General features: G+C 33.8%; 1 protein-coding gene and 1 long non-coding RNA gene across 5 annotated transcripts in view; one reads left to right on the top strand and one right to left on the bottom strand.

Moving 5' to 3' along the window:
* ZNF385B (zinc finger protein 385B) overlaps positions 1-14,709 on the top strand; it is a 344,341-nt gene that overhangs the window by 213,052 nt on the left and 116,580 nt on the right. The window lies entirely within an intron of this gene.
* The window catches only part of LOC120597194 (uncharacterized), a 67,274-nt gene that overhangs the window by 37,942 nt on the left and 14,623 nt on the right, over positions 1-14,709 (bottom strand). For 2 of the 3 annotated variants that reach the window (XR_005651353.1, XR_005651354.1), the window contains 2 exons: positions 10,623-10,716; positions 4,948-5,048 (listed from right to left, as the gene is read on the bottom strand). The exons of the other annotated variant lie outside the window; for it this stretch is intronic. This is a non-coding gene — a long non-coding RNA (uncharacterized LOC120597194). The remainder of the gene's footprint in view (positions 1-4,947; positions 5,049-10,622; positions 10,717-14,709) is intronic. 3 annotated transcript variants of the gene reach the window in all.

Here is a 14,709-nt window from a genome sequence, read left to right as displayed (position 1 = left end):
TAACTTAGGTTCAAGATGAAAAAAAAAAGCTGGCGATGCTGAACTTTTGATTTAAGAGAATTTAGCAAATATTTCTTAAATGCTCAGAAATAACTTGCTGTTGCAATCTTTGGCGGTCAAATAAATATGGTAAAGGTAACAGACACCAGACTGAAAGGGAAAAAGTAGAAACATTAAGGCTTTGGGCACTGGATGGAAAAAAAGATAAGATATGATGGTTCGTCAATAGGAGGGAGGATGAGAGTAAGAGCAGGGGACAAGACTCAGATGAGAGGGGTGGGAGTCCAGGGTGATGCAGGAGAGTTATTTTCCCCAAAGAGAGACATCTTTTACTTAGAGTCATGGCCATCGTTTATGCATTACAATTAAAATGGGTTGATTAATTATTATATGACTAAAAATAGCTACAAAAATAGTGCCATAAATAGCCATAAAACATAGATATCTTTGTATTACTAATAGCTAACATTTTTAGACCTCGTTATGTGCTAAGCACAATACTAAGTACTCTCATTTGATTTTCATAACAACCCTATGAAATAGACACTGTTATTACCATATCTACTTAAAAGATGAGGAAACAGGCTTTTAGGAGGAAAATTACACAGCTTGTAATTAAGCCTCTAGGATTTTAACCCAGAGAGTCCTACTCCAGGATCTAAGCTCATCATCGCTCCGATATAAGTAATATAAGGAATATACATAAATCACTCAAGTTTCCAAGATGATTCAATGCTATTTTTCCTGTTTTATCCTTTTAAAATAATCGCTTTCTGGTTATAAAAGTAGTATATGATCATTGCATCCAACTGAAAAATCCAAAGTGTGTAGAAAATAAAACTCATCCATAGTCCCATCACCCAAAGATAATTGATGTTTACATAAGCTACACTTTATTCTATGGTTATCATAATTAATGCCTCCAAACTGTCTGGTGTGTCCTTTAAGAGGCAATCAGCCCCAACTCAGACACTCTGATTCACTAAGTCTGGGTGAGGCTTACGTATTTTTAATAAGTACCTTGTTCATGGTACTATATATAGTTCAATTCCAGTTCTAAAAATGCTATTCTATACTTTAGATTTTCAAATATCCCTATGTAGAATATCTCGTATTCAGTTTATCTCTGGCTTCTAGAGTACCTTAATATTTCTCATCTAAACTATCTATTAGAGACAGGAAGCTATCTAGTATAGAAGTGGTTCTTACACTCTAGCATACATCATAATCACCTAAATGACTTGTTAAAGTAGACTACAGAGTTTCTAATTTAATGGGCCTGGGATGGGGTCTCTATTAGTCAGAGTTCTCCAGAGAAACAGAACTAATAGTAAAGATATATAGATATGAGATTTATTATAGGCATTGGCTCACGTGGCTATGGAGGCTTAGAAGTCCCACAATCTGCTCTCTGCAAAATGGAGAACCAGGAAAGCTGGTAGTATAATTCAGTCTGAGCCTGAAGGCTAAGAACCAGGAGTACTGATGTCCAGAGTCAGGAGAAGATGAATGTCCCAGCTCAAGGAGAGAGAATTTACCCTTCCTCCATCTTTTGTTCTGTATGGTTCCTCAACAGATTGGATGATGCCTGCCTACATTTGTGAGAGCCGATCTTCTGTACTCAGTCTACTGATTTAAATGCTAATCCCTTCCAGAAATACTCTCACAGATGCACCCAGCAATAATAGTTTACCAGATAATCGGGCCAGTAAACTCTCACGGGGCTCAACAATTGGCATTTCTAATAAGTTGTTGTGTGATGCAAATGCTACTGGTATTAGGATCACACTTAGAGGACCCCTATAAAAGGGAGTCTTCCAAATGAGAGTTTCTGGTAGAAACTCGTCTTATGGTCTTTGTAAATTCCTTAAAATTTGAGAGCAAGAGCCTGACATTGATGCAATCATTGAGAAACAAATTCAGTGACATATATTAGCATGGTTAGTGTCACCCTTTCATTGGGAACACCATATGTGAAAACTCTGTTCAGCTGTTTCTATGTCTCTATGACAACAGTAAAAGTGTAACAAGAATAGCTGCGGGTGTTGTCAGCTAAAAAAAAATCTTAAATGTCCAAATGATTGTTGGTAGCAACATAAGAGACAGTAGAACAAGGTCAGTTACATCCAATAATAGATGTAACACCAATCGCAGAAGTCTAATGTATTATATTTCTTAAGTAGGGCAAATACCAGAGGAGGATGTTGATTCTCCTGGCAGTTTTTATGAATTATACATGATGCACTATTTTAAAATTCAGCAGAAAACTGCCATTTATCCTCTATAATAAAAGATATTATATGAAAAGTGAAGTTCTGGGTGAGTAAACATGAGATACTCCCAATATAGTGGATCTTAAGCACACTTCTCTTTGCTCTCTAGTACCTGTTTCAGTAGACAATCAGGCTTTTAAGAGGAAGGCTGGCCTCTGGAACCTAAGGGAATCTTTCCTGAATTAGATACCTTGGTACTGTCTGTCTATGCTTCCAAATTAGCAACAAGTTTCTAAAATGTAACTCTTAAACTTTTATAACCCTTCCATGCTGGGATAATATAAGTGTATTGTTATATATGTGGCATTCAGCATTGTCTTAGTCTATTTGGGTGTTATAACAGAATACCATAGGCTGGGTGGCTTATAAACAATAGAAATTTTTTTCTCACAGTTTTGTAGACTGAGAAGTCCAAGATCAAGGCACTGGCAGATTTGGTGTCCGGTGAGGGCCCCACTTCCACTTCTTTGTGCTGCAACTTCATATGATGAAAGGGGCAAGAAATTTCTCTGGGTTCCTTTTTTTGTTTGTTTGTTTCCATTTTTTAAAATTAATTAATTAATTTTTTTATGGTGACATTGGTTAATGAAATCCAATAAGTTTCAGCTGTACACTTTAACAGTAAGGCATATATATATTTACACTGTGTGCTCACCTCCGATAGTTAGATTTCTTTCTGTCACCACATATTTGACCCCCTTTACCCTGTCTACCTTCTTCCTCCTCCCCCGCCCCTCTCCCCTCTGGTAACCACTAGTCTATAGTCCATGCCCATGAGTCTCTGTTTATTTGTCCTGTTCATTTGTTGCTTTTAGGTTTATATCCCACATATAAGTGATATCATATGATTTTCAGCTTTTTCTGTCTGGCTTATTTTGCTTAGCATGATTATCTCAAAGTCCATCCATGTTGTCACAAATTTTCATCTCTTCTTATGGCTGAGTAATATTCTATTGTATATATGTACCACGGCTTCTTTATCCAATCATCTATCATAGGACACTTCAGTTGCTTCCATGTCCTGGCCACTGTCTGGGTTCTTTTTAAATGAGTTATAATCCTATTCATAAGCGCTTCTTGCTCATGACCTAATCACCTCCCAAAGGCCCCACCTCCTAATACCATTACTTTGAGGATTAAGATATCAACATATGCATTTTGGAGGAAATAAACATTCAGTCCATAGCAAACATTTATTTGTCAGTCATCAGAAATACAGAAAACCCACTGCAAGACAATTTAATTTACTCTAAAACTTGAATGTTAAAATTAGAAAAATTTCTCATAGCTAGGAATTACTGAAGTCATCTAGGAGAATTCATTCGCTGATTATTCAGTCAAAAAATATCTATTGAGCACTTTTCTACATTCTAGGCATTGTTGTAGATTCAGGGTTAGAACAGTGAAAATACACACACACACACACACACACACACACACACACCACTTGGCGGGTCTTGACCCTCAAAGAGCTTACATTGAGTGGTGATGAATTCTGTCTTATTCTATGTCTTCTAGAACCTTGCTATGTAAAAGGCCAACAGTGTGCATGTCACTTGGATAATAGTTAGAAATGTAGTGTCTCAGACGTCATCCCAAATCTCCTGACACAGAATCTGTATTTTACTTTATAAGATCCCTCAGTGATTTATATCCACTTTAAAATTTGAGAATTGTTGCTCTAGAAAACATAACCCGAGGCAAGGATTAAAGTTCTGATTTTATTTGAGAGTACAGGCCTAGGAGAGTAAGAATAAGGGGAAGAGGGAAGTCAGGCAAGGGAAGCTACAAAGCCATGAGATACTGTGCCTATTATGTCAAAATGAATCTGGAAAAGGCACAGCAGCTCAGTCAGCAGGTGGGTTTCTTCAGCATGTGGAACTCCTTCTTTAGATAGTTTGCAAGGAAGATTCACACTTGGCTCCTTCCTGACTCCTGCTTTTTGCTGATTGAGGTTCACCGCTTCCCCTTCTCCACCCGCCTCCCGCCCCGGCCCCGGCTCCATGCCCCAGGGAACTTTTGGGTTACAGTAGTCAAGTCTGAAAGTAGAGGGGTAGGTGCAGACCGAGAAAGAGAAAAAGAAAGGAGCAGTTGAGGATTTCTGAGAAGACACACAAAGTTCATGTCTCAAATATGGAAAATTCCACCCCCATAAGAAGCGAATTGAAATGGCATGTATTTGTCAGTCACCAGAAACACAGAAATCTCTCTGACAGACAGAGTCATTCATCCTAGAATTTTGAGTGTTAAATTTTGTCATCATGACTAGGAGCTACTAAAGTCCTTTTTAACATTCACTGGTCACTCCCTCATTCCCCGAATTATGACCTACTGTTCCTTTGAGAGCGCTCAGGATTTCTGCATGCCTATTATTTTAATAGCTCCTCCCCATCCCTGGATCTCTAACCTGCCTTCCCACATTTGTTGATGTCTGTGATGTATTTACTGATATGTTGAGTCTCAAATATTCACACCCATCTCTACTCCTCAGTGTATTGGCCCATACTACACATATATCTGCTTATTAAATATGATCATGCTCACATTCTCATTCATGTGCAAGCCAGAAACCAGTTCCAGATAGAACCAAACAATCTGGGTTACAGTAGGTAAGTAAACAGAGGCATCAAAGGAGAAGCCACATACCCCAGAATGAGGTGGACCAAAGACCTACCAGAAACCACTGCACACAGTCTCCCAGATTGTGCCTTCCTAGGGTGCTCCCAGGATGAGAAAATCTCATTCAGGTCATTCAAGTTTCACTCTGTCTGGAATCTATGGAAATTATAAAAATGTGACTAATATCTAAATGTCAAAAGTAGTTATTCCAAAGTGATGAAAATATAATTTTTTATTTTTACAATTTCCTGTGCTTTTTAAAGTTTCTATGATAAAACTATACTGTTTTTACAATGAGAAAGAAACATTTCAATTATTTTTATAGACTATTTTGTTAAGAAAACTCTTTTAAGAACAAAGAAATGAAAAACTGGACTGACATGGCAGCCATTAAGTTTAAATTATTGACATATTTTATAAACAGTAGATCTTCCTAAACTCTAGTCTAGAGGTTAGAAAACTGTAGATTTCCATAGCTTCCAAAACATAAAGGAGAAAATCTTTTTCTCAGAGCAAAAGAGAAGAAATATATGAAGAATCAGAAAGCAGAAATTGTACTTTTTGAAGGCAATACTGTACTGCCAAATGTGTAACGAGGCATTTCAAGAATGACTCTGATTCCTATGTGCTAGTGTGACACAGACACTCTACTATCCAGCCCTACAGTAATGACAAAGGCCTTTAAATATGTGTGTGATTTGGTCAGCTCTAAACACCATTCAAGGAAGTGCTCAGTGTCACAGGGATCTCTTAACCCTTTTTTTCCCCTCTGAACAAGAAGAGTACTTTTTAAATTGTACTTCAACATGTTTTCCACTAGTTGATCATTTAATCAATTCTGATCGTGACGTCAGAGGTAATTTTGTACAAATGTTAACAGATATGATAAGTCTATTCCTATAAATTTGTTGACTGCCAGCTACTACTTATACTTTTTATGCTATTATTTAAAAAAATAATTTCTACTGAGTTTTCCAGAATAATGGATTCTTATTTTCCAAAGGTGGTTTACAAATCAGTTCAGAATTCTTTCGTACTGAAAAGCCCTCCTCATCTAGTTATTGATGTTCTTTTCAGAAGATTTCATAGGTCTCAGGCTAAAATCCCTGTGGAGGAGAAGGAAAGCTTGCTTTCTCATCGTTTGCTGCCCTGATTTCCTGGGAAACTGGAGGCTTCAGGCCTCTAATACCATTGATGTTTGCTAGGTAGAACCAGGAAGAACAGGAATTAGTAATTAGTCCCTGCAATTATTAAAATTATTAGATAATGTATGAAAATAAATGCATCTTAAGGGATAAGGATTCCTGACTGTTCACTTTTCAGATGGAATCAAATCACTCAATAAGTATACATAGGTGCCTTTCAATGCACACATTTTACCAGCATTGGGACCTACTATCTCCATTTGTGGAATAGGATATTCACTTTGGCAACCCAACATGAATGACTGCCTTTAAGTCCTGCTTCATGACTGACTACCCACAAATACACTTCAAATCCAAAATTACATTTTGGTCTCTTTCATTGAAAAAAGTTCTTATTAACAATGATAATTCTAATGAAATTTTAAGTTTTTCCACGTTTAGAAAATGACTCTTCAAATGGCAGATAACTTGGATCAGTTTATAAACCAGAGTATATGAAGTAACACAGGAAGAAATATGTCTTGATGTCTTATTTTAATCAGAAAGTAGGCATCACAGAAGAATCGTAAACTATTTCTAGTCAGCCTAAGAATGTCATGTGGTAGAATTAAAATATTTGTATATTAAACTATTACTAACATTTAACATGTGAAAATACATTGCTATATGAGTTTAAAAAATCATACTGTGTATTTTAAACATGCTTAAACATGCTTCCGGTAGGTACTCAAAATCCTTCAGGTTGGGAAAAGGGCTTTGTTATATTAAAGATATAAGGTAAGCTTTCAAACAGATATGGAGCCTGAAACATAATGACATCATGTGAGAGCTTCTTAAAATATGCATTGTGGAAAACAAATTACTTCACAATTATGTACTTAGTATGAGAAGAAAATACTATTCCCTTGTGCTACTGAATATAAAATGTTTTTGGATTAAGTTATAAGGTGTGTATAGACAAAATGACATTTTACAGTTTTAAACGTTACAGTTATAGTACTTTTTGGAAATATAGCTTAAGACATTCTCTCCAGAAACCATTCAAACAAGGATAGTATTTATAAACAGGCAAGAAATTTTCCTCAAAAAAAAAATCTTACTGTTTTACTTTGTAACAAATTAAAATCTGTATAAAATGTCCTATAATATAGTTATGAATATTTACAATATGAAATAATATTTAGTTTGGAAAAATCTTTTCTAGATATTAAGACTTACTGGTACATTATTTGTATTTGAATTTATATGATAAATATAATTAAAGATTACCAACATAAATATTTTTAAATTGTAGGAAAGGTTGATGAACGTTCTGGGTTCCAACTACAGTTATTTCTTGTCAGTTAACTGAGAAGTTCTAGCTAATAGGACAGTTCTTTTATTGGGACAGAATTATTTTTATTATTTCTCTTCTTGAGATAGCTCCTTTTCCTAGACATCATGAATCCTTTCTTAGGAATTTACTTTTTAGAAATTTACATTTTTTATAGTCTTCCCTATACTTTTAGGTTGTTTTTTGTTTTGTTTTGCCTTTTGGCAATTTTTAAACTTACTGAGAGCAGAGACTTTGAGTTCACAATTGATATTTCCCACAGTGCCAATCCTTAGAGAAGGCTTTTGATAAGTGTTCTAAATAGACTCAACTTTAAAACTGATCACAAATTAGCACAGAGGCATTTTATGAAGGAAGACTTACATTGAACTTCACATAAATATTGGTTTATGTATAATGTAGCATTTTGCTACTCTCCTATAAATAGACAGTTAATGTAGTTTGTGTGGGGAGGGGTGTGGAGGAAGTATGAGACAAGGATGAAGAACTTAATTCTAGTTACAGCTCCATCATTGACTTGCCCTGTGAGCTTTTAAAGTAACCAATCGTTGTCAATCTGCCTTTATCAAGGGCCAACTGGAGATACTACTTACTTACTTGGCCTGCTTCATAGAATTGTTACCATGATTGCATAAAATAGTGTTTGAAATAACACTCTGCGTACTATAAAGTACCATTAAAATGTATGGTATGATTATGCTATGTGTTTACCGTGATACACTGAGCATTATAAAATAATACTATTGTTCTAAGGTTCTTGCATTGTTGTTGGGATTGAAAATAATTTGGGGGGGGAGGGGAAAGTTCAGATCCCAGAAATCCTGTTTTAAAAGATCCAAGCTTTACCAGTGTTTATACTCTAAACTAGACCCTAACAATACCAGTCGATTATTTTGGCCTGCCTTGGAAGATTGTACTAACATTAGCTTATATTTAGTTTGCATTAGGCATATTGTCTCATTTAATCCTCAATACTGCGATATAAAGGTGGGCAGCATTATTATCATAACTTTGTAAGTGAGGAAATTGTGGCTTAGATAGACTAATGTGTTTAAAGCTGTACAGATCAAAAAGGCAGAGCCAGATTGGAGTCCAAATTGTCTTAACTCCAGCACCAATGCTCATTTCTTCTTTTCTGTTCTGACAATACTATTAGCTAAAGTCTAGTCAATTTTGTAGCAGTTTATATCCATGAAGAATCACATCGTTTAATCTCAAATTAGTTTGAAGATACCTATGGAATCATGTTGCTTCTTAGAGATAGTTAAGGAATATTTTAGCATCTTTGCAAATAAAGAGTTTTTGAAATACTAATCGATAATGAAAACTAAATATCAAAATATACTTCTTTCATGACTTATTGTTTAAGACATGCTTATTGGCAATGCATGAATTTTCCAAATATGTAATTTATGTTATAACATCGGGATTTTGTTCTCTAATATAACATTTGAATTATGATAACTTCCATTTTAAAAAAAATCTTCCAGTTGAAAAATCATTCTGGTTTCCCAGACTCTCATTTGTTGGCAACATATATGATATTTTCTCCTGAAAAATTGCAGAGTAGTTACCATTGCAGAAGGCAAAAAAAAAAAAAAAAAAAAATCAAGTAATTTATACCTAAATGGGTTAGCAGAGAAATCAACTCTGACATATTAAAAAATTCAGTTCAAATTTGGCACTTAGGCGATTTTCTATTAGAATGTTATAATTATTATAACATTTAAAGAAAAGAAAGCTTGCATGTTGTATTTTTATTAATGGGGCTCAGAGCCTGTAATTGTTCAGTGTGTTAAAAATAAGCTCATAAAATAGTCTGAGCCTTCTTGTACATTTTATTAGTGGACAGTTTCAAGTATTGCATAAATACCTTTTTAGAGTATTTTCTAATGAGGTCTCAGACAATTTATAAAATAAAATTACTTCTAGAGTGAGTCTATGAAATAAACCAGTGATCAATAATCCTTAAAATCCTGTAATGCCATACTATTGTATTCCTTTTTTGTTGTAGAACCTACTACAAGAGGCATTTAATGTCATTTGATGCTATATATTGTACATACATCCGACCTCAATGTTATGAGTACTGTAGGTTTGTTACGAGGTAATTAAAATGGAACCATTTTTTGTTGTTGTTGTTGACTCTTTTGGATCTTGTCACAGTAATAGATGCAGCTATTCATAGCTTAAATAAAGAAACAGATCATTAAAACGTGATTTGTCATTATGGCATATTTTGGAGGAAAGATGTTTAAAAACTAAAAATTTTTAGTTGATCATGACATTTTAGTGTAACAATATCGCTGGGTCTATAGATTCTAAGTTACCTTATAACTATTGACCCCAAGGAATCTGTCATGGATATTTCACAATTAATATAGAATTTCAAGTAACTCAGAAATATGCACATCTGTCATAACCATGTTCCAAATTCAAGTGGTAAATGTGAGTTTGAAAGTAGAGGATTCTTCAAATCACTTGGGCACAAGCCAAGACAAGTTTTTATATGTGGTTCTATTTTTTACATAATTCCAGGCTATTAAAAAATAGATTTGGCAACGCAAAACTGCAAAATTGTCACCATACTAAAATTTACAAACTTTATATCTTAGTTACTATTATGTTAAAAATCAGAAAAATTGTTTATTCCATACCTGTTAGCTAGTTTCCTAAGGAAGAAAATGACAATCTTAGATTATAACTAAGAATTTTATGTATAAAATGAATATTTTATTATTGCTTTGGGATATTTTCAGAATTTGCTTAGTGAATTTCAAAATCTCTTATTCTTGCTTTACCCAGCCCAAACACTCCTTCCTCAGCATAAAGCCATCAAATAAGCTGGCTGCATCCCCAAACCTAAAAGCAGTTTCTAGATGTTGCTAAAGAAATATACTGAGTCTTTAATGTTTTCAAAGATTGTAAGAATATGCAGTTTTGTCTTGTATATTCAAAGGAAAAGGTTCTGACTGGGATACCCAAGTGAGTTATATGCCTTCATTCATCCAAGAATGAAATGGCCTCTGAGGTTATAATGTCACTTTCACTTTGTCTTTTTTTTTTCTCTATCCACATATATTTGTAAAACTTTTGAGAAACTCAGCTGCACTTCACCATTTCCTTCTCCAGTGGGAGTTTAAATACTGCTATTATGTAGGGAAAGTGGGAGTTGGAAACACTTTTCCTAAATGGAATGTGAGTCTTTCTATAAGAGTGATATAATTCTGGAAACTTTTGTTAGGCACTCACCATGTGCTGGTTTCTATGACGGAGGAAGAAACATAAATAATATAGGATTGGTTCTTGCCTCTTCAAGTATGTCACAGTGTAGTAGTCAAGATGGCTGTGTGAACAAGTGGCATAGTACAAAACAAGAAATGCAACACAGTCACTTTAGTTTTGTTAAGCAATTTAAATGGCTATGCTTCTTTGTAAAACCAACATAAGGAATTATATATTATTTTTTCAATACAAAGGAGTATATGTGCACAAAGATTTGAGAGATAAAGTATTTGATCTAAAAATATAAAAATGGAAACATGATCATTTCCTCACACTTACATATTTAGATAAATGTTTTTTTTTGTTTTTTGTTTTTTTTTTTTAATTCAGAATAGCCGCCTTAGGAAGCTATGCAATACTTCTTTGTTTAGAATGTTATTAGATTTCCTTTGGTTGACTTGCCTGCAGAAGTAATATAATATATTGTCAAACTTGTCATTGTCCAATTTATATTTGTAGTTTTTCAGTCAAAACGATAAACCCCCTTCTCTTAATTGCATATTCAAATGATATTTTAAAGAAATGCCACATTGTTTTTAAGCGGTATCTTTAGTTCTCGAAATGCTGGAATTAGTTTCTTTTTTGAGACCATTATTAGAATATAGATTTGCTCTGTTATTCTGTAATTCTTATGTTTGCAGACGTTCACTAGTGGTGATGGTTGCATATACACTAAGGCAGACCATTAAATCTGGTCTGGGCTGGAAGATTTGCACAAAGATCATGTTCCATATAGAATTGTTTCATTTAGGGTTACTAATGAAACAGCAAATAGCACAACAAATGAGATCAAGATACAGGTTAGTGGGTACATTTTCTGATACCTCCTTTGTTTCTCAGGGGAGGCACATTCAAAGTGGTCAACATAGTCTATGCACCAAGAGGAATCCACCTGTACAAAGAAGCCCAGAACCAGCAGCTTTGTCTCATAGCCCGTTAGACAGGCGAAGGGTGTTTATCTGTCACCACAGAAGGGGTTTCTTCCTGAGTCACCATTATACACTCTGTTTTTCACTGAGTCATCAAACCTGGCTACCACTGGTCTTCAGAATATTTGAATTTCCAAGAGCCTGTTTTGCTCTCCCACATCTATTCCACAGAATCTCTTGGTGAATCTAATCACTATTGGTATACTTGTTTGCAGTTTAAACAATGCCCATAAACTGATTTTGTCATCCAAAGTATTTATTGGGTACCCACTTTGAGAAAACACTATACTGACATGTAACGCCATAATATTTAAATAATGTAAAATTTCATTTCATGGAGATATTTTAACAGAAAAAAGTTTACGGAGAAAATATTTTAATATAAACTTATAAAAAGTGTTCATATTTTTAATTATTTGGGGGAAATGTTAAATAAAGAAGTTTAAAAAGAATTTCTTTAAGTTTTGCCTATTAATTCAGCTGCAACTGAGTCTTGACAATTCGTTGAAATTAAACATTTGGATGTTCTTTTTTGAGATAATGGTATGCAATATAAGTTTTTCAGGAATTCTCACTTTGTTGCTATTAATTTTCATTATTTTAAATACTCTCCATCTTAGTGAACTTGGCACTAAGATGTATAAAGGAACAGATAACTTGAGTTTTTGGAATCAGAAAATCTGGATTGAATCTCAGCTTTGAATTCAAATATTATGGTTTTAAGCCAGTCCCTAAGTCTTCCTGGAATTCAGTTTCTAAATCCATAAAATGGGTATTTTTGAACCACAAACAAGTCAAGTCTACCAGTAATTAGATCACTCAAGAGATTCTATAGAAGATAGGAGTCTAACAGCAAGGCAGTCTGTTGGAAAAGTCAAATATTATCTGTTACTCAAAAAGATCTACTTATTTATTCCTACAGAGGTATTCTGTTTTAACACACACACACACACACACACACACACACACACACACACACACACACACACAGTGTTTACAAATACAATTATTAAAACATTCTTTTGCTCATTTATTTTCTACATTTTGTCAAATAATAAGCTTTGCCTATATATGGGTTAAACTATGATTCCTAACATATTTTAGAATTCTTCACAAAACGTTTCCTCAGTTAAGAATCATTTCATTATTTATATTGTAAATATCTAAAGCATTTAATATAGCAAAGTGTCCCACTAATTTATTCAGAGAATGAGTACAAAATGCTTTTTTTTTTTTCCAAAATAAAGTTTCTGTATCATAAAAATTTTAAACTTCTTAAAAGGATGAAAACTAATTCTAAGGCTAATTTTTCAAAGTGCCAAACAAGTAGGTATTAGACGATGTAAGAATTTTTAAAATTGGTTATGCAGACAAAACCTTAATTACATGGAACTTATTAGTGTATTTATTACAATTTTATGACAGATTTCAATTCAAAACTGTGATAATGTATAATATATGATTTATGCTTTTGATGTATCATGTACACATTCCCACACACTTCCTAACATACAGGTTTTGTTTTTAATAAATACACATTAGAATATTACAGATTATGTTAATTGTAAATGGACTTTATCTTTGAGACATTCAATATGGAAAATTATTTATTCACCAAAGAAATGTCCTAACATGTTTTAGACACTTAAAACCAAAGCACATTAGAATCATGCCATGATGGGAAGAATATAGAGCAAGGAAAATTCTATAGTGAGCTCCATAATATAAGAGCTATTAATATCACTCATGGAAAAAAATCAGTCCATACTCCACCTAAGGTAGTATGTCTCACCACAGTGGAGCAAGATGCAGATGACAAAGCGCATGCACTAAAGCTCCAGAAAGAGCCATAGCAGAGGAAGCAGTTGAGTAGTCTCAGGCAAGAAAACAAGTTCACTTTAATGGATTTTAGGTTTGGCTATATTTTTAAAATATCTGATCAAGAACATTTTAAGATTTACTAATATTATTTTTGAGTTCTCAAAATGTTGAATTTATAGACTGTCTTTCAACCTAAAGACTCTAACACAGAGGCACTTTCTTAACCTCATACTAGTTTGCAATAGAGTGTACTGCAATTACCATGGCAACTATACTATAAATCTTTCTTTTTTCTAACTTGGAATTGTTTCAAGATTCTTTCTTTGGAATGGCATTTTCAATATTTGAGCTCTAGTGAAAATGATTTTTACTTTTTCACATGCAAAAGTTGAATTAATCTTTTCAAAGAATTTTATATGTGTTAATTTTTTTTTAATCAGGACACTTCAACTTAGAACTTGAAATTCAAACCAAGAAAAATAAAGTCCTATGAATCAATAATATTATCCAATTTTTCCCCTAACTGTAAGACATGAATATGACATATACTAAATATTTATCTCATAAAAAATTCTAATGTTCCTAAGCCCATTTAAATGCTAAATAAAATGGTATTTGGATGTAGCTTGTATCAGTAGGACTTGTGAATGATCAAAACAAAGATATTTATGCATTAGTCGTGTGATAAGCTCAGATGTTGTAACCACAGGAAAGGTTATGAAAGACTAATGGAAACTTAATTTCAAGATTGGAGTACTGACTTTGGGAAATAACTATAAAGGATACAGATGAACTTTGCATTTTCAGTCATTTACTTTATATTAAGCTATGTCTATATCCAAACGTAGATGTTAATGTATTATATTTTGTCTGTAAAATACAGAGTAATATATACTTCATAGATGTTGGCTACTACTGAACTGTGTTCAAGTGTTACTGTACCTTTTAAGATAAGATGGTGCACTAAACCCACCATAGAAATATAAACACCAGATGTAGTTAAAAACACAAGAACCAACCAACCAACCAAACAAACAAAAACCAAACAAGAACCAAGGGAAACGGGATCTTTCTGATGAAATAGATTATGTACCTGGAAGTAAGCTACTGCCATAACAAATAATTCAAAACACAGGATTGGCTTTGGAATCAGGAAGTGGGTGGAGGCTGAAAGAATTTTGAGAAGCATGATACAAAAATCCTCGGTTCCCTTAAACAGAATCTTAGTAGAAAGATGAACATTAAAGATGCTGCTGATGGGAGTACAGTAGGAAGTGAAGATCATGTTATTGGGAAATAGAAAA

Source organism: Pteropus medius, unplaced genomic scaffold, assembly GCF_902729225.1.
Source record: "Pteropus medius unplaced genomic scaffold, Ma_sr-lr_union100, whole genome shotgun sequence".
NCBI classification, from domain to species: domain Eukaryota; kingdom Metazoa; phylum Chordata; class Mammalia; order Chiroptera; family Pteropodidae; genus Pteropus; species Pteropus medius.
Note: the sequence above shows the minus strand (reverse complement) of the source record. Positions and strands in the feature narration are given on the sequence as shown.